This window comes from Megascapheus bottae, chromosome 3, assembly GCF_031878675.1.
Source record: "Megascapheus bottae isolate mThoBot1 chromosome 3, mThoBot2.hap1, whole genome shotgun sequence".
Lineage (NCBI taxonomy): Eukaryota > Metazoa > Chordata > Mammalia > Rodentia > Geomyidae > Megascapheus > Megascapheus bottae.
Window position 1 is genome coordinate 35,770,198 of NC_143511.1, and position 18,486 is coordinate 35,788,683.

Here is an 18,486-nt window from a genome sequence, read left to right on the forward strand (position 1 = left end):
ATATGGTTATATCCTAGACAGCAGAGAAGCCCAAGTTAAAATTTAAGTCATCCTCAATACCTGTTCTCTATAACTTGTACAATGAAAATCTATGTAATATCGCCTGGGAGTTTGGCCTAGTGGTAGAGTGCGTGCCTAACATGCACGAAGACTGGGGTTTGATTCCTCAGTACCATATACATAGAAAAAAAGCTAGAAGTGGTGCTGAGGCTCAAGTGGTAGAGCTCTAGCCTTGAGAAAGTCCAAGGACCAGTGATCAGGCCGTGAGCTCAAGCCCAGGACTGGCAAAAAAAAAAAAAAAAAAGAAAATCTATGGAATACCTTTGTACTTATTTATCCTGTTTACTATCTGGTTTCCCTGCTGGAATAAAAACTCATTCAGCACAAAACATTTTTGGCTACTTGGTCAACTGCTGTAGCTCCAAGGCCTGCAACAGGGCCTAGCCTGTAGTAGAGACTCAAATTTGTTGGACTTATGAATGAACATTCAGGAAAAGACACATGTTGAAATCATCACCATCCCCATATTTAAATTCTGAATCTACTTTTTCTTTCCTTTTTTTTGCCAGTCCTGGGCTTGAGCTCAGGGCCTGAGCACTGTCCTTGGAATTCCTCAAGGCTAGAGCTCTACCACCTGGGCCTCGCACCACTTCCAGCTTTTTTCTATGTATGTGGTACCAAGGAATTGAACCCAGGTCTTCGTGCATGCTAGGAAAGCACTCTACCACTAGGCCAAACTTCTGGCCCCCTTTCTTTTCTTTTTTTCTTCCTCCCTCTCTCTCTCTCTCTCTCTCTCTCTCTCTCTCTCTCTCTCTCTCTCTCTTTCCCCCTCGTGTGTGTGTGTGTGTGTGTGTGTGTGTGTGTGTGTGTGTGTGTGTTAGTCCTGGGAGTTGATCTCAGGGTCTGGACACTATCTTTGAGCTTCTTTTGCTCAAGGATAGTGGTCTACCATTTGAGCCACAGCCCTACTTCCTTTTTTTTTTTTTTTTTTTTCAAGTAATTTATTGGCAGTAAGAGTTTCAGAGACTTTACTACTCCGGCTGCCTTCAAAACACCATTCTCAGATCTCAACCTCTGAACACCTAGAATTACAGGTGTAAACCACTAGAGCTAGCAAAAGCCAATTTCTTTTTTGGTGCTGGTCATGAGGCTTGAACTCAGGGCTTGGGCTCTGTTCCTAACCTTTTCTGCTCAAGGTTAGTGCTCTAACACTTGAGCCACAGTTCCATTTCCTGAATCTACTTTTTCATCTGTAAAGTATAAATTGTAATCATGCCTAACTTGTTCCTCAGGTATTTCTAAGAGCATACAATGATTGCATTATGCAAATGTAATGAGAAGTATATTTATTTAGTCTTGTTAGTCACAATCATATTTCAAATTTTTTAATCCATCTACTGCATGGATAATTCCATGAGGTTTGGATCTGTTTCCTCTTCAGCAAAATATGCATGGTGGCAAAGACTTCCCCTTCTACCTCAATTTTCTCTCCTTTAGAATGCCTTCCCCAAATGCTAGTTCTATATTTTACTCCCCTTCCCTTACTCCTGGTGGGTGAGGAGTGTTACCTAGTGGTAGAGTGCTTGCCTAACATGCACAAAGCTTTGGGTTTGATTCCTCGGTACCACATACACAGAAAAAGCAAGAAGTGGCACTGAGGCTCAAGTGGCAGAAAGCTAGCCTTGAGCAAAATGTGCCTGGGCACTGCCTTCAAGCCCCAGGACTGGGAGGAAAAAAAAAAAGATTTAACTGGTACAGATGCTATTAAAACAGCCTCCTGCTGGATGCCTGTAATCCTAGTTACTTAGGAGAATGAGATCTGAAGATTGTAGTTCAAAGCCAACTCTGGGCAGGAAAGTCTAAGAGACTCCAGTCCTCCCCCACCATCTCCATCCCCACCACTGCAAAAAAAAAAAAAAAGCCAGAAACGGAGTTGTGGCTCAAGTGTAGAACAAAAAAGCTCAGGGTAGTGCCTAGGCTCCGAGTTTAAGCCTTAGGACACATACACTAAAAAAAAAAACAACAACCCTCCTTATGCGATGACCATATTTTTTTCTTAAAGAACTAAAGCTTCCTTTCTGATTCCTTAAGTAGTAAAACCAAACAAAAAAGACTTAAAGCAAACCTGAAGTGTCCCCACCTCTGAATTTGTAACCTCAAAATAAAATGAGAGAGAGAAAAAAATACCTTTTCTTTTCAAATCAACTGTAGAGGCAGAAAAGCAAAGATTAAAATAAACAACAAAACAACTTTGCTTTTTTTTTTCTCCTCTCAGATCTCTCCAATACTTCAAACAATATTATTCCTTGGGGAGAGGCCTACAGGCCACTTAAAAATCCACTCTAGGCCAGGAGTTTGGTCTAGTGTAAGAGTGCTTGTTCAGCATGCACAAAGACCTGGATTCCATTCCTCGGTACACATACCCAGAAAAAGCCGGGAAGTGGTGCTCTGGCTCAAGTTGTAGAGTGCTAGCTAGCCTTGAGAAAACCCAAGGACAGTGCTCAAGGCCTGAGTTCAAGCCCTAGGACTAGAAAAAAAAAAAAAATATATATATATATATATATATCCACTCTATCTGGCTGTTCCCTGTAACTTCACAGTCTGTGATCTCACACTTTAAATGCTCCTTAGGGAGGGCCCAAGGCTCTCCAGAGAACTGTCACTGAATCATGAAAAACAACCCTGCAGCAAGAGTCCTGCTATTTCATCATTTTTACATGAATATACTTTAGAAAGCATTCTAAAATAAAACAGATGACGTAAGTGTTAACGAAGATTCGGTTTTGTAGTCCCTGTCCTTGTCCCAGTAGCAGCCACACCTGACTAGCTTTCCTTCTAGTTCTAGACTAACCTCAAATCAAAGACACAGATATTTCTAAACTTACAAAGAGTGGACAATTCCTAATTGACACCTATTATAGACACCTAAAAACTCAGACTGCTGGGCCCCAGCTCGGGTCAAAGGTAAGACTCCGCATTTCTAAGTTGTTTCCAGGTGGTGCCCTCTAGTGTTCTGAGAGCCACAGTACTAGGTAAGCAGCCTGAATTTACCTATGAGCAAGGGCTTATGTTCTTGAGGTTACATGAAGGCCTGTTTCCTGGGTCGTGTTTAGCTGTCAAGCACTAAAGGCTGTTTAGGATGTATAAAATGGTGAAATACATGAAGAAACCCCACAAGATCAACCCAATCAGGGAATTGGCTGACATTCCTGGTATCAACATTTCTACCATAATTCTGTTTTCAACCAAATGACCTGAAATCAGGGCACTGCTCAGCAAGAACAGACTCCAGCCACTGTTCGCTGAAGTAGCAGATACCATACCTTCATAAACACCAAGACGTAAATTCCTAACAATACAGAGCCATTATCAGAATATCCTTTTAATAGACATCCACTTTCTCTCATTTGTGGCAGGGAGTTAGGATCTAAATTGCAAATACATATGGAATATGTATTCATATACTCAAATGTATTAACTAAATATGGTATATGCAGGAAAAGATTCCAATGGTGTTACTCCATCGAACAACTGACTTACAGTTTAACAAAATGAATACCAAGGAAGCTGGAACTTGTAGTGTGTGCAAGGTGAAGGGAAGGGGAGGTCAAAGGGAAAAGGTAGATAAATGGAAAGAGGAAGGGTGAGCAAATATAGTCATAATATGAAATGTATAGGTGCAAATGGAACTAGGAAAGAATTGAGAGGATGGGTGGTATTGGGAGATAGGAGAGAATTATGAAAAGAGATGACATTGATCAAGATGTGTTATACTCACAAACTGACATGCTGAAATGAAAGCCCTTTGTATAACAATTTAAAGATAATTTAAAAAATTAAAAAATTTAAAATATATATCTAGGCCAGGAGTTTGGCCTAGTGGTAGAGTGCTTGCCTAGCATGCACGAAGACCCAGGTTCGATTCCTTGGTACCACATACTTAGAAAAAAGCCGAAGTGGTGCTGAGGCTCAAGTGGTAGAGTTCTAGCCTTGAGAAAAATCCAAGGATAGTCCTCGGGCCCTGAGCTTAAGCCCAAGACTGGCAAAAATAAATAAATAAATAAATAAATATCTAAGTTATAAAGCTACATAGTTATGTTTATCTTTTCTTTTTGCCAGTCCTGGGCTTGAGCTTAGGGCCTGAGCAGTGTCCTTGGACTTTCCTAAGGCTAGAGCTCTACCACTTGAGCCTCAGCACCACTTCCGGCTTTTTTTCTATATGTGGTACCTAGGAATTGAACCCGGGTCTTCATGCATGCTAGGCAAGCACTTTAACCACTAGGCCAAACTCCCGGCCCAGTTATGTTTATCTTTAAATATAAGATTTTTTTTTAGCCCTACTTAAAGTTGTTTTCAATTGGCACTTTTAGCTAGTTCAACATGAAAATCTTAGAATGTTTGCTATTCAGGCCATTTCAATTTACCCACTCATTCACAACTCAGAAGAAAGGATAAGAAGATTTTCTATCTCTTCATTACTGAAGTAAAAGGAAATTATTCTGTGATGCATGGTTCAAGTGTCTGGACGATAAGCTGAGATGACTTCAAACACAGCAAGTGTGTGACTCCTGGGCTGATATCAGACCAGCGAGGAAAGACCCACAGCAACTGGTTCAAGTGCTGCTGGTGCTGTTACGCCAACCTCCCCATCTTCCTGGGACCATGATGAGAAGATCTTACAGACATTTTTTAAAGAACAAATCAAGCGAAAGGAAGGTATTATTAGACCAGCCATCTCAGCCAGCTTTTAGAGTATGGAAAGGGCCAGGCAACTAAAACTGTGGTCCAGTATGAGACTGTGAAGTAAGAGCAGATGGAGGGGCTGGGAATTTGGCCTAGTGGTAGAGTGCTTGAAATAGCATGCACGAAGAACTGGGTTTGATTCCTAGGCACCACATACATAGAAAAAGCCAAAAGTGGTGTTGTGGCTCAAGTAGTAAAGCTCTACCCTTGAGGAAGTTCAAGGACAGTGCTCAGGCCCTGAACTCAAGCCTAGGACTGGCAAACAAACAAAACAACAACAACAAAAGAGCAGATGGTATGTCTCTGAAAAGAGAAACATCAAAAGAGAATTAGATTACAGGTCCTTCTAAATGTTGAAATAAATAGATGGTGAACAAAAGCTCCATACTCAACCAAAATCCTCTTCAGAAAAGGAGATACTGAAAATAGTAGAACATACCCGAAAACCTAGTTACTCAGGAGGCAAAGTCTACAGCTTGAGATCATCTCAGTAAAAAATTAGTGAGCTTTTGTCTCAAAAAATAGGCCAGAGAGGATGGTTCACAGATGTTATCTCAGATTTTTGGCATAGAGGTAGGAATGTAATGGTTTGAATTCTGCCAGGCAAAAAAAAAGAAACTAAAGCAAAAAGATGGGGGATGTGGGTCAAGTCATAGAGAGCTTAGCAAGCAGAAAGTCATAGTTTCAGCCTCACTATCTCCAAAAAATGAAAAAGAAAGAAAACGTCTCCAGATTGAAACACACACACACACACACACACACAGACACACACACACGCACACACCTGAATTTGTTGCTTAGCAGACCTTCCTTAAAAGTAATAGGGGTTTCTTACACTGATATTAAAGTACACTGAATGGTAACTTTCAAACCCATACAGACATAAGCAGCACCAAAAAAGATAATGTAGAGATAAACATAATTCTTCTCTTTTGATAGGGTGTCTTTAGATTTTTTTCTTATATATTTCTTTCTTTCTTCCTCTGTCTCTTTATTGCTCTTTCTCCCACCTCCTCTTTCTTTTTCTTTCTTTCCTTCCTTCTTCCTTTCTTTTTCCTTCTTTCTTCAGTCTAAGGGATATGAACACCAGAACCATAGTACACTATTTTATATGTATTAGAAAGGTAAAGGCAAAACTCCTGGCAATATTCTTGCAAATGCTGGCAAAAATGGAGAGTAACAGGAGTTTTCCTTAATTGCTGGTGGAATCAATATAAAATGGCTTGACCACTTCTGAAGAAAAACCTAAATATAGCTTCTGGACCCCAAAAATTATGATTCTAGGTCTTTATCCAAACAGACCAGAAAACTATGTCTATGCAAAAAACCTGTACCTGAATTTGTATAGCAATATTATTTATAATTAGTCAAAACTGAAGCATTCAGGATGTTGTATTTGTATCAGAAATATTGCTTATTATGTGATCCAAAGGAAACAGCCATTAATTTGTGTGACACAGTTAAAACTTAAATGCATTATGTTGAGTGAAAAATTACAGTTTGAGAAAGGCTACAGACTACATAATTACATTTATATGGCTTTGTGGGAAAGACATAAGTACAGAGACAGAAAACAGATCCATTTTTTAAAGAGATCAGAGAAGGTTGGAAGGATGACTAGGTAAAGCACAAACTGTTTTCAGAGCCAAAAAACTACTTTGTCTAATAGTGCCATGACAGACAAATTTGTTAAGACCCATGGAATTAAAAAATCTACCAGGAAGGGTGGGTCTCAGCTTGGAAGACAGACTAAACCAAAAGAATTGATTTGTATTACAAAATGTCAATATAACCTCATTGAAGGGGATGGTGTGAAAGAGGTAGAAGAAACTTTAGAAACATTTTTTTAAGGTAGGAAAGGAATGATATGCAAATACTGTATTGAAGTCAGTGTTTCTTGTAGTATAAGACAACAATGTTGATACTAATCTACACATACATTTGAGTTGGAAAAAAAATTTAAAAAGATGATGAAATAGGAGCTGGATATATCGATACGGATTAGTCAGTTACAGTTAAGAAAAGAAGAAAGTCTGAATGGATTAGATCTAAACTAATGTCTGACACATCAGAGTGAATACCTAATTAACTTAGTAGACATTGATGAGGAAAAATGGAAGCACAAAGGACATGTTCCAAGACTCCGAGAGATGCCTGCAATTACGCCTGGTAGAAAACTCTACATACACTCTCTTGATTTTTTCCTCCACATGCATAACTATGATAAAGTTTAATTTGTAAAATAGGCTCAAATAAGAGATAAACAATAACCAATGATAAACTAGACAATTAAAACAATATACTGTGGTCATTAGGTGAATCTTTTAAAATATCTTATACTGTATCCATCCTTGTTCTTCTTTGATTATGTAACCTTCATGATGAGTGAGGTAATGGACATGGGCATGTGAGCACAAATGTTTGACAGCCAAGAACTAAGTAATTAAAGGTGAGAGATAGCACACACAACATGGACACCCAGACAATGGGATGATTCATTTCAATAGGCAGAGTGGGAGGACATGTTTTGTTGTGCTCTATTTAGACTTGTATGCAAATTAGAGTACGAATTATTTATTTCTAGAATTTTTCCATTTATTATTTTCAAACTGTGATTAGCCATAGGTAACTGAAACCATGGATAGGGAGAATCATTGGAAGAGAGTTATTGGTGCATACACAGCAAATATATATTTCCTAGCTCTGGTCACTGACTGGACCAAAAAGCAATGACACTCATTTGTGATGCCAGATTAGAACAAATTGTGTTAGTTTCTTTAAGTAAATGCTTTGTTCCATTATGGTAAGTATTTCTTTTTTTTCTCTCTTCTTTTTTTTGTCAGTTGTGGGGCTTGAACTCTGGTCCCTCAGCTTTTCAGCTCAAGGCTACCATCCTACCCCTGGGCCTGGGCATTGTACCTGAGCTCTTCAGCTCACAGCTACCACCCCTATCCCTTAAGCCACAGCACTACTTCCGGTTTTCTAGTGGTTAACTGGAGATAAGAGTTTCACAGACTTTAGTGCCTGGGCTGGCTTTGAATCGCAATTCTCAGACCTCAGCCTCCTGAGTAGCTAGAATTACAGGTGTGAGCCACCGTACCAGGCTATGGTAAGTGTTTCTGATATATGGATATTTCTTAAATAAAATATTTTAAAATCAGAACATCAATATATTCACTGTCAACTGCTACAACTTTTTCCAAAGAGAAAATGATATATATATAACAAATTTGTAAATATATACATTTCAACACTGTTAATTTTTTATATTTTTATTATCTTTAGTTGTACAATGGAGTTACCATTCAACAAAGCAATTTATAAATACAATGATCAATGACAAATCTGGTATCTTTCTTTTTTTCTTTTGCAAGTCCTCAGTCCTGGGTTTTGAACTTAGGGTTTGTGCACTGTGGCTGAGATTCTTTTAAGACTAGCACTCTACCACTTGAGACACAGCACCACTCCTGGCCTTTTCTGTTTATATGGTACTGAGTAATAAAACCAAGGGCTTCATTCATGCCAGACAAGCACTCTACCACTAAACCACATTCCCAGAGGCAAATCTGTTTTTGTTTTGTTTTGCCAGTCCTGGGCTTGAGCTCAGGGCCTGAGCACTGTCCTTGGACTTTCTCAAGGCTCGAGCTCTACCACTTGAGCCACAGCACCACTTCCATTTTTTTCTATGTATGTGGTACCGAGAAATCGAACCCGGGTCTTCATGCATGCTAGGCAAGCATTCTACCACTAGGCCAAACTCTCGGCCCGTAAATCTTGTTTTTAATACCATTTTCCAGTGGAAATTGTTCTTGTTGAACTGGTTGGTTTTAGGCTGGAGCAGGGAATATGATATCAAGACAAGTAAGCAACTCCTGGCAGTGCCACAAAGAACACAAAGTAAGGAAATACTCTAAATACAATCTAATGGGAATGCCAATGGAACAGAAGAGCCATCTGGAAAAGTTTCCAGGGGTAAAATCTGGAACAATTTGAGTAACAAAGTAAATAAGTCACTACTCATTTATAACTTGCCAGCAACAAAAATCCTTGGTACATTAATAATAAAGATGTGTTTAATAATATTTTTCCAACTTAAAAAAAATTAGTAGTATTGGGATTTAAACTCAAGGACTTGAGTTAGCAAAGCAAGTGTGTGTCCTATCACATGAGCCATATCACTGCCCTTTTTGCTACAGTTCGTTTGGTAGTTAGGGTTTCATGTTTTTGTCCAGGCTGGCCTCAAATGGTGATCCTCCTATTTCCACTTTTCAAACATCTGGGATTACAGATATGAAAGACCATGTCTAGCCTCCAACTTCCAATCAACTAAAATCGTGTCATTAATAATAATAATAATAGGCCAGGAGTTTGGCCTAGTGGTAGAGTGCTTGCCTAGCATGCACAAAGACCTGGGTTCAATTCCTCGGTACCACATATATATATAAAAAAAAAAAAAAGCTGGAAGTGGTGCTGAGGCTCAAGTGGTAGAGCTTTAGCCTTGAGAAAGTCCAAGGACAGTGCTCAGGCCCTGAGCTCAAGCCCAGGACTGGCAAATAATAATAATAATAATAATATGCTAAAAATTATTTCACTGCATATGTATATTTTTCCCAAATATGAGGATAACATATAACAGAAACACAGCTTAAAACAAACATAGACAAACTGAGACACATACAAGAAAGAGACCAGATTATAGGCCTATGTGAACAATAGTTTTTTGTGTGTGTGTGTGCCAGTCCTGGGCTTGAGCTTAGGGCCTGAGCACTGTCCTTGGACTTTCTCAAGGCTAGAGCTCTACCACTTGAGACTCAACACCACTTCTGGCTTTTTTTTTCTATGAATGTGGTACCGAGGAATCGAACCCGGGTCTTTGTGCATGCTAGGCGAGCACTCTACCACTAGGCCAAACTCTCGGTCTGAACAATAGTTTTTAATTTAATAAATACTTGAGCCCTACTGAGTACCAAGAACCATGAAAGGGATGGGGTGGGATGTAAAATATAAGGATAAAAAATAATCTTTGACTTTTAAAAAGAAATTGTTTAGTAAATGAACAAAAATACAAAGTAATAAATCTAGGTATTAAATGTACTGTAGTATTGCAAGGAATCAGGTTTTCTTCACTGTGACTATGGGTACACTTAAGAATGCAGGGTAAATCCTGTAACAGATTGAGTTAGGCTTAATTGTCTGGCATAAAGTGATCTATATATACCGAGATCTCTTGCCTAAATGGCTAGCACAATAATTAACTGAAAGTTACATATTTCATCATAATATATGTGGCAAAAATATCACCATTCTAACTTTTGACAATCATTGAGAGAAATTAATTTTTAAAATATAAACACTTAGAAATCCAAAACACTTTACAAGTCTAAAATATTAATAAAAATTGTTCAGTTTTATGTTGTGTTCACTAATTTGAGAGATAAGTGGATTTATCTGTCAAGGAGCTCTAATAATCTAAATAATAATCTCTTAGAAACTGAACTTGGAAGATACAAGCTAAAAGTATAATTATTCTACCATCTGCTTATAATAATTTAAAACATTAAAGGCACTCACTTTAAAAAAAATCTACACATAATCAGTAGAATTCTAGTCCACTTTTAGGCTATCTAATCATTTGCATCAGATAGAAGAGAAGGAAGGATCTAAATGAGAATACATTCCCCCTATGCGCTGGGGAACACTCACAACTAAGCAGAAAGAAAAAAAAGAAGAAATGGTCCCCTGAGGTCTTTGCCTATCATCTCTGTTTACAAAAAGAGCTTATACCCCAAGGAAAAGCAAACACTGAACTAAAGTCATAGATCTGTACCATCTTTCTGCCAAAACACATGGAGGCTATGTTGGAATCATGTTAGAGCTCTCACAAAATAGGTACACAAAGGCACTGGTTGCTCACACCTGTAATCCTAGGTACTCTGGATGCTGAGACCTGAGGATCATGGTTCAAAGCCACTCCAGGTAGAAAAGTCCATGAGACTCTTATCCCCTATCAACCACCAGAAATTCAAAAGTAGAGTTGTGGCTCAAAGTGGTAGTAGCACTACCCTAGAGAAGAAAAGCTCAGGGACAGCATCCAGGTCCTGAGTTCAAATCCCATGATTGACCAAAAAAAAAAACCAAAAGAAAACAGAACAAAAAACACAAAAAGGCACACAGACAGGAGGCAGATGTGGAGATCACTGAGGATGAGGGCTGAGAATACTACTCAGCTGGGAGCGAAAGAGAGCTGGGAGTCCAGAAACTGTTCAGCAGGCTGCTGAACAGGGAAGCTTGTTCAGAGGGACCACCAATAGACATACCAGAATGTTGAGAAGTATTTATGGGATGATAACAATGATGATAAATTATCCAAATCAGAATAGTCAGCATCTTAGAAACTGAGGTGGAAGGAATTGGAAAGTTATACACTGACATTATCTTAACAATATATTGAACTACTAAAAATTTTTTAACTTATAGCAAGTCAAGTCTAAAATTGTGTTTATAGTATATAAAAATAAATCTGCATAGAAAAGGGAATGGAAGGAGGCTGATCAAAATGCTAGTAATAGTAGTATAACTGCCTTATTTTCTTTATATGGTTCTACATGTTCTCTTATATAATGTCTATATTTTGTTATTATTTTATCACTAACAGAGATGACTAAAATACAATTGAAAAGTTAGTTTAGTAATATCTTTGTCCAAAGATGGTCCATCTGCATCCATCCTGAAAGTAAATCTGGAATTAAAAACCTATACACAATATTAAAAACCTACTGTGGATTATCCAAAGATTCTGCTATTAAATCAGGAATAAGATCATCCACTCTAGATTAGAAATAGAATTTAAAGACTGGGGTATGGTTCAATGTTAGTGTGCTTGCCTAGTATGTACCAGGCCCTTGATTTGATCTCTAAACATATTCTCTCCTCCTCAAAAAGAAAAAGAAATACTTAATGTATATAGACTTGGTCCAAAATGAGAAGCTGAATCAAAAATTGTTGGGCCGAGAGTTTGAAGAACTCTAGAACACAATTTTATTTTCCCCATTTCTCCAGATCCTTTGAACTTTACTTTTGATACTTTGCCTCTACTAGCAGTAATATAAAATATAAACATTGTGGAGGACTGGCTACAGAAGTTTGAAAAGAGAATCACATTGTAACTATATCTGACTAGATAAATCTTCTTTTGGAGACACCCTGACAGAACCCTCCAGTGTAAGGGTGGAAAGGTAGAAATGAGGGAAAGCTTAATGAAGGGAAAGAGCAAAGGACTGGATTCTGATCCTGGCTCAGCAGTTTCGGATTCTGAAATCACCGTTTACAGTAATTTATTAACAAAATTCTTCTGAACCACAAACTTACAACACAACATCTACTTACAAAGAATTAGAAGCTGGGCATATGTGGCCCATATCTGTAATCCCAGCTACTCAAGAGGCTGAGATCTGAGAATCATGGCTCCAAGCCAGCCCCAGCAGGAAAGTTCATGAGACTCTTATCTCCAATTAACCATCAGAAAACAGGAAGTGGCACTATTGTTCAAGGCAGTAGAGTGCTAGCCATGATCAAAAAGAGCTCAGGGACAGAACTCAGGTTGTGAGTTCAAACCTCACAACCAACAAAGAGAAAAAAAATCCTACGCATTAAAAACTTATATACTACATCATTAAATAAAAATACAAGTTACAAAATATACTATAGAGTCTGATCTCATTTTAAATTGATTATCTCTAAAACAACAGACTTGAAGAATGTAGACCGGAATATTAACAGGATAGCTTACTGGTGGATTTTAATGTTTTTTTCTGACTATCAATATTTTCAAAATTTGACACTCAATATATATTATCTTTAAAAAATGTTATTTTTAGAGGCTGGGAGCATGGCCGAGGGGTTGAGTGCTTGCCTAGCATACACAAAGCTCTGGGTTCAAGTCCTTGGTATCACGTGCACCGAAAAGCTGGAATTGGTGTTGTGGCTCATGTGGTAGAGTACTAGTCTTGAGAAAGCCCAAGGACAGTGCCCAGGCTCTGAGTCCAAGCCCCAGGACTGACAAAATTTTTTTAAATTAATTTTTAAAAGTTATATTGCAAACTTTTTTGAGAAAGAATATTTGGAATAGAATAAAATAAACACACATTTATAACATGAATTAAACAAAACAGGCAATTTAAGCCCTAAAACAGAAGGTTCAAGTAAATGAAAAAAAAGTAAATTCTCAGGGGCCTGGAAGGTGGCCTAGTGGTAGAGTACTGGCCTAGCATTCACAAAGCCCTCAGTTTGATTCCTTGGTAGTACATACACAGAAAAAGCTGGAAGTGGCACCTTGGCTCAAGTGGCAGAGCACTAGCCTTGAGCAGAGTGTCCAAAGGCAGTGCCCAGGCCCTGAGTACAAGCCCCAGGACTGGTTAAGGAAAAAATATATACATACATTTTTTTCTTGACAAAGACAAAATATTGACACTGTTGCTTTTCCCTTTTTCATATACTCTTCTTTCAGCTACATGAGAAAAAATTTTAAAATTGTAATTCACCCCTAATATCGCCAATCTAACAATGATTTTTATGTTTTGTACCATACACAAGATACATACGCACATGTGTTTATATCATTACTCTTTCAGTGAATAGCTTTGGTTGAGGCATGTCATCCAAACCCTCAGAGCATTAGTTTTCTCAAAATAGAATGACACTCTGTTGTGGAAATCAAATAAAACTGCATGTGTACATGTATGTGACTATAGATATTGTGTGCACATTTGTGCGCTGTTTAACAGTGCCTGGTATGAATCTTACAAGCCTTCAAGTTCTTCCAGCTCTGTGTCTGCTATTTTTGTTAATCTTTTAACATACACAACTGTCACAAAATGTCGGCTTTTACTTCCCTGAAATAATATTTCTCAGTACTTTCCCCTCTTCCTCTTCTCTCAGCATTATATATATATATATGTATATTTATTTCCTTTCCTAATCTGCAACCTGTATAAAACTTCAATGATAGAGGTATACTGTATACTGATGTTCTGTATCTCTTTAGAAGGTAACAAATCCTTATCATCCAAGACTTTTCACCCCACACTACCTCTTCAGTATGAACAAAATCAATGTTGAAAATACATGTCAGAGAGAAAAAATATTACAAACCAACTAGCTGAGGATCTTTTGTTCTATCCAAGTACAAAAACTCAAGGATAGGGCCTTATGGGTATTTGCAGTTAGCAAAGTGGATGATAGTCGGCAAAGGCAGTGAACCCTGACCCTTTGGTAGCTAGGGGTGGGCACTAGGTTTGGTCTCTGGGTTTGGACTCAAGCCCCCCTGACACTTAGGGCAGAAGCACAGGGTTTGGGGCCTTACAGACTCTTCAGTGAAAGGGGTTTCTGAATCTCTCCACAGTTCAAGGGCCCCTGCTGCCCACTGATACTTTATGGTGCCCTTTGCCTGAGCTGCTCAGCTTGCCAGCTTTACTGCTGCCACCTCTGCTTCTTCTAGTCAGCAGCTTTACAAAGGCAAGCAAAACCATTCAAGAGAAAGTCTTTAATAGGACCTGGTGTTATAATAACTGGTGGGAAATGAGAAGTTCTCACAAAGTGAGTCAAACAGCCATACAGCAAGGAGGGACAAAAAAAAAGAAGTCTCCACCAACCTCAACACCAACAACCTCTGCAAATTTGCATGAATCAAGGTACAACCCATTATGCAAATAAAGGATTCTGTCTGCACCAATCACCCAAGTGTCTTTGTCTACTGTAGTTGGTCTTCTCTTGAACCAAAGCACCTTTCAAAAGAGTGTTAAAACAAAAGTAATGATATTTAACAACAACAACAAAAAAAAAATACAGTGGGTGCCAGTAACTCATGCCTATAATCCTGGCTACTCAGGGGTTGAGATCTGAAGTTCAGGATTTAGAGACAGCCTGGCCAGCCAAATCCACAAGACTATCTCCATTTAACTAGCAAAAAAAAAAAAAAAAAAAAAAAAAAAAAAGCTAAAAGTTTAAATGTGGCTCAAGTGACAGAGCTACAGCCTGGAACAAAAGAACTAAGAAGTATGAGAAAGGCTCTCAGTTCAAGCTCCAGTGCTGACACAAAAATACACAATCTTACAAAAGGATGCTCACAATAAAAGCTCATCACGAACTGTACCTTAAAAAATATTGAACAATGGTCTAACAATGCCTAACTTCCATCCCAAGGCTCCAATGAGAGGTGGATACCCCTTACCTTCAAAGGTCACGTGTCTGTAGTGTAGAGGTAGAATCAGGGGTCACAAAGTAGCCAGTCTAAAACTGGCTTGCAAGTGACAACACGTAAACTCTGACATTAAAATCCAGATATGCGACTACTCAGGAGAAATCAGAACATCACATCGCTTGGAGCTGCACTCAGGGGCGGCTCCCTATTCTGGAGTGGGGGTGGGGCGGGGGTGGGAGGACTCCTTGGCCCCAGAAAGACACCTGATTGATTGTGCGACCCTCCACCCCACGATCTCTGCACTAAGGCTCATGCCCCTCGGGGATGTGCCTTCAAAATGCATCTCGTAACAAGTAGACATCGAAAGGATTTACTGTGACAGCCATACAGGGGTGCAGCTAACTGGTGGCGGATTCCGCACCTCCTTTCGGCCTTTCGAATCTTCGCATCCGGAGCCCTTGAGCTGGTGGGGTCGGTCACTCCGGGTCCAGGGCCGGCCGGGAGGCGTAGGTGGATAGGGCGGGGCCCGCCACTGACGCCGTCCCGTGACTCCGCTGGGCCTGCCTGCAGTCCCTGCACACCCTCAGGGGGCGCCCCCAGCCCAGCGGTGGCCCTCCGCGCCCTGAGGGGGGGGCGGTGTGTCGGGGGGAGGGGTGTCTGCCCCGCGCGCCTCACAACGTCCTCCCGGGCGCGCGCAATCGCTGCCCCGCGACCGCGCGCTCGGGATGAGGCCGCAACCCGAGCGCGGCCCTCCGCGCGCCCACTTGCCCACCAACCAATGGAAAAAGGCCTCTGGCTGCACGTGACAAAAACTAACCAATAGAGACTCGAGGCAGTCTACGACGCCTCTGGCGGTTTCTGGCGCTTTCGAATGGGACGCGGGGCGGCTGGGGACGGGGAGGGACCTCGCGGAGACTCGGTGGGGACCCCGGTCACACGCGCGGCTCCAGCGCCGGCTCCCACCCTCCCCGGATGAAGGAGGAAGAGCTCGGACATCTGCTCTGACAGAATGAAGCGTCTCGCCGCAGGTCCCGGTGGCGGCTTCCTGCGGTTCCCTTCTTGCTCCTCGGGTCCCCCCTGCTTCACACTCTTCCCGCCATCCCAGCCTCCAGCTGGTCCAGGTATTCTAGAGAATTCCGCCGAGGAGTAGGATCCACGGATGATGGCAAGGCCCAGCAGGTCACAAAGTGCCAGACTGGAGATCCCTAAGCCCTAAACCCACACGTTTTGTGGTTTATTGTTCTTTCTTATATAATGACCCATAATTGTCACCTTACCCCTCCCCCAACCCGAAGCCTTTTGTGCTTCAGCATCCTTTCAGCAGGGCTTACATTCCACAAATTTGCCATCTGTGTTAAAAAGGGTAGTTAGAACTGCAGCTATCCTACCTTATTTGTTACAAAGAACCATTCCATTCTCCCCACCCCTATCCCTCAGCAGCAACTACCTTGTAAACGACCTTGAGTCTGTCTTGTAGACTCAAGCTTAGTATCATAGTTTCAGTAAGCAGAGAAATGTTATACCTAGGCACATTGCTACACTTAACGAAATCTTCTCCCCCTCCCTGTCCCCCCAAAAAGGGAAGAATGAACAGCAGCTTTTATGTCCATCCCAAGTCCTTGTCTGGATTCTGAGTAATATTGAGCATTATGGTCCTATTTCTCAGGTGGTCCTATTATCTAACGTCACTCTGTAGAAATACATCCTTTCCTCTAGGGCAGTAGAACAGTTTACTAGGCAAATACATATTTTGTGACAGCCCATTCAAGATGCTTTGTGTATATTTTCTACGAAAATTCTGCAAAGCCATTGTTCCTAGCTCTGATCCAGATGACACTAAAAGATATAAATGGTGAGAGTCTAGGATGAAGAGGGATTTTTAAGTGTGCCTAATGGTTTGATAGGAATAGGTTGTTCAGTGTTGCAAACGTGTGGGCTGAAGAAATACAATTGTGGATTGAACCGAAAAAGCTACTCTGTCTAAAGCTGACAAGAACCCACAAACAGGATAAAACATTGCTTCATGTGTCAGAAATAGATAAGACCCAGTATGGAAACAGTCACGAGGGTATCAGAATAAACAAAGGGCAGAAAACAAACTCAACAGACTAACAGGCTTTATTTAGGAGTGAAGCCTGGTAAGGGCCGCCAAGTCTCCTTCAGCATGGCCCTCTTTACAACTAGGGCTCTTTAAATATTAGGCAGAGAGGATGAAGTCAGAGGGGCCGATGGAAGCAGAATCAATGAGCAGTGTCAAACTAAACACTTTCAAGGTTTCAGCAACATCTGTGTTCATCAGGAGCCTCCGCATCAGACATGGCCTTGGTCTCAGGCTATCTTCCACCACTGCAAGCACATTTGTCCAGGGGGAAGGGGAAGGGAGATGATTTAGTGGGGTCTGCAGCAAGGACAGTTCTAAGATAAAGCTGTCTGGGGGTGAGGGTAGGGAGTTAAGTGCTTTAGGTTAAGTCACTTTCCTTCTGAGCCCATGTAATGCACTTGCTATGGTTTGAATTAAGAGGTCCCCTCACAGGTTCATGTGTTAAGTATTCAGTCTCCACCTGGTGGCACTATTTTGAGAGGTTCTGGGAATTTTAGGAAGAGTGGACTGATTGAAGGAAATAGGTTTCTAGAGGCATCCCTTTGAAGATTGTGTCTTGTATACAGTCCCTTCTGCCCTCTCTGCTTCTTGTCCTCCATTAACAGCCTCTTCAGCCGCAAACTCCTGTGCCCATAATCCAGCCAAGAACTTTGGGCTGAAACCTCTGAAATTGTGAGCCAAAGTAAATAATCCCTCCTCTCCTTTATTTATATCAAGTACGCTGTCAAATCAATGAGAAAAGAGCCTAGTGCTGGCAGCTCACACTTGTAGTGCCTCAGAAGACTGAGATCTAGGATCACAAAACCTGCCCAGGCAGGAAAATCCATGAGACTCTTATTTCCAGTTAACCAATAGAGCCCTGGCCCTGAGTTCAAGTCCCAGTAGCAGCAATACCAATAAATAAATAAATAAATAAATAGGCCATGTGAAAAAGAATACACACCATACAAAAAGAGTTTTCAGTTCTAAGCTCCAATGTGGTAATGTTGGAAGTGTTTTTTTCCCCCTAAAATGTAGAATGAGAAAATTGAAGATGTTGACTTAATATATTTAATCACTGTTCTGGGGAGAACAGTGCTCATACTTGAGGGTTTTTTTTATTGTTTTTGGGGGGGAGGGCAGTCCTGGGGCTTGAACGCAGGGCTTGAGCACTGTCTGTGAGTTTTCTCAAGGCTAGTGCTCTACCACTTGAGCCACAGCACCACTTCCAGCCTTTTCTGTGTACGTGGTATGAGGGAACTGAACTCAGGGCTTCATGCTTGCTAGGCAAGCACTCTACCACTAGGCCATGCTCTGGGCCTACTTGAGGTTTTAAATAGGAATGGGTTTGGTTTTATTTAGTTAAGAAACAGTGCCTGTTGTTTACTTGTGCTGTGTTAAGCATCAGCAATTACTGAGGTAAATTAGTCATTGCCCTGCTCACAGTTCCTGAAGTGACAGACAA

General features: G+C 40.6%; 1 protein-coding gene across 3 annotated transcripts in view; it reads right to left on the bottom strand.

Moving 5' to 3' along the window:
- Ptpdc1 (protein tyrosine phosphatase domain containing 1) overlaps window positions 1–15,577 on the bottom strand; it is a 63,096-nt gene extending 47,519 nt beyond the window's left edge. Inside the window, exon 1 of one of the 3 annotated variants that reach the window (XM_090329894.1) lies at window positions 15,363–15,577. The gene's annotated coding sequence lies outside the window, so the exon portion shown is untranslated. Of the gene's footprint in view, window positions 1–14,971; window positions 15,068–15,329 lie in introns of those variants that run through there. The other 2 variants (XM_090329895.1, XM_090329896.1) reach the window with 2 other exon arrangements.
- Window positions 15,578–18,486: the final 2,909 nt, after the last annotated feature.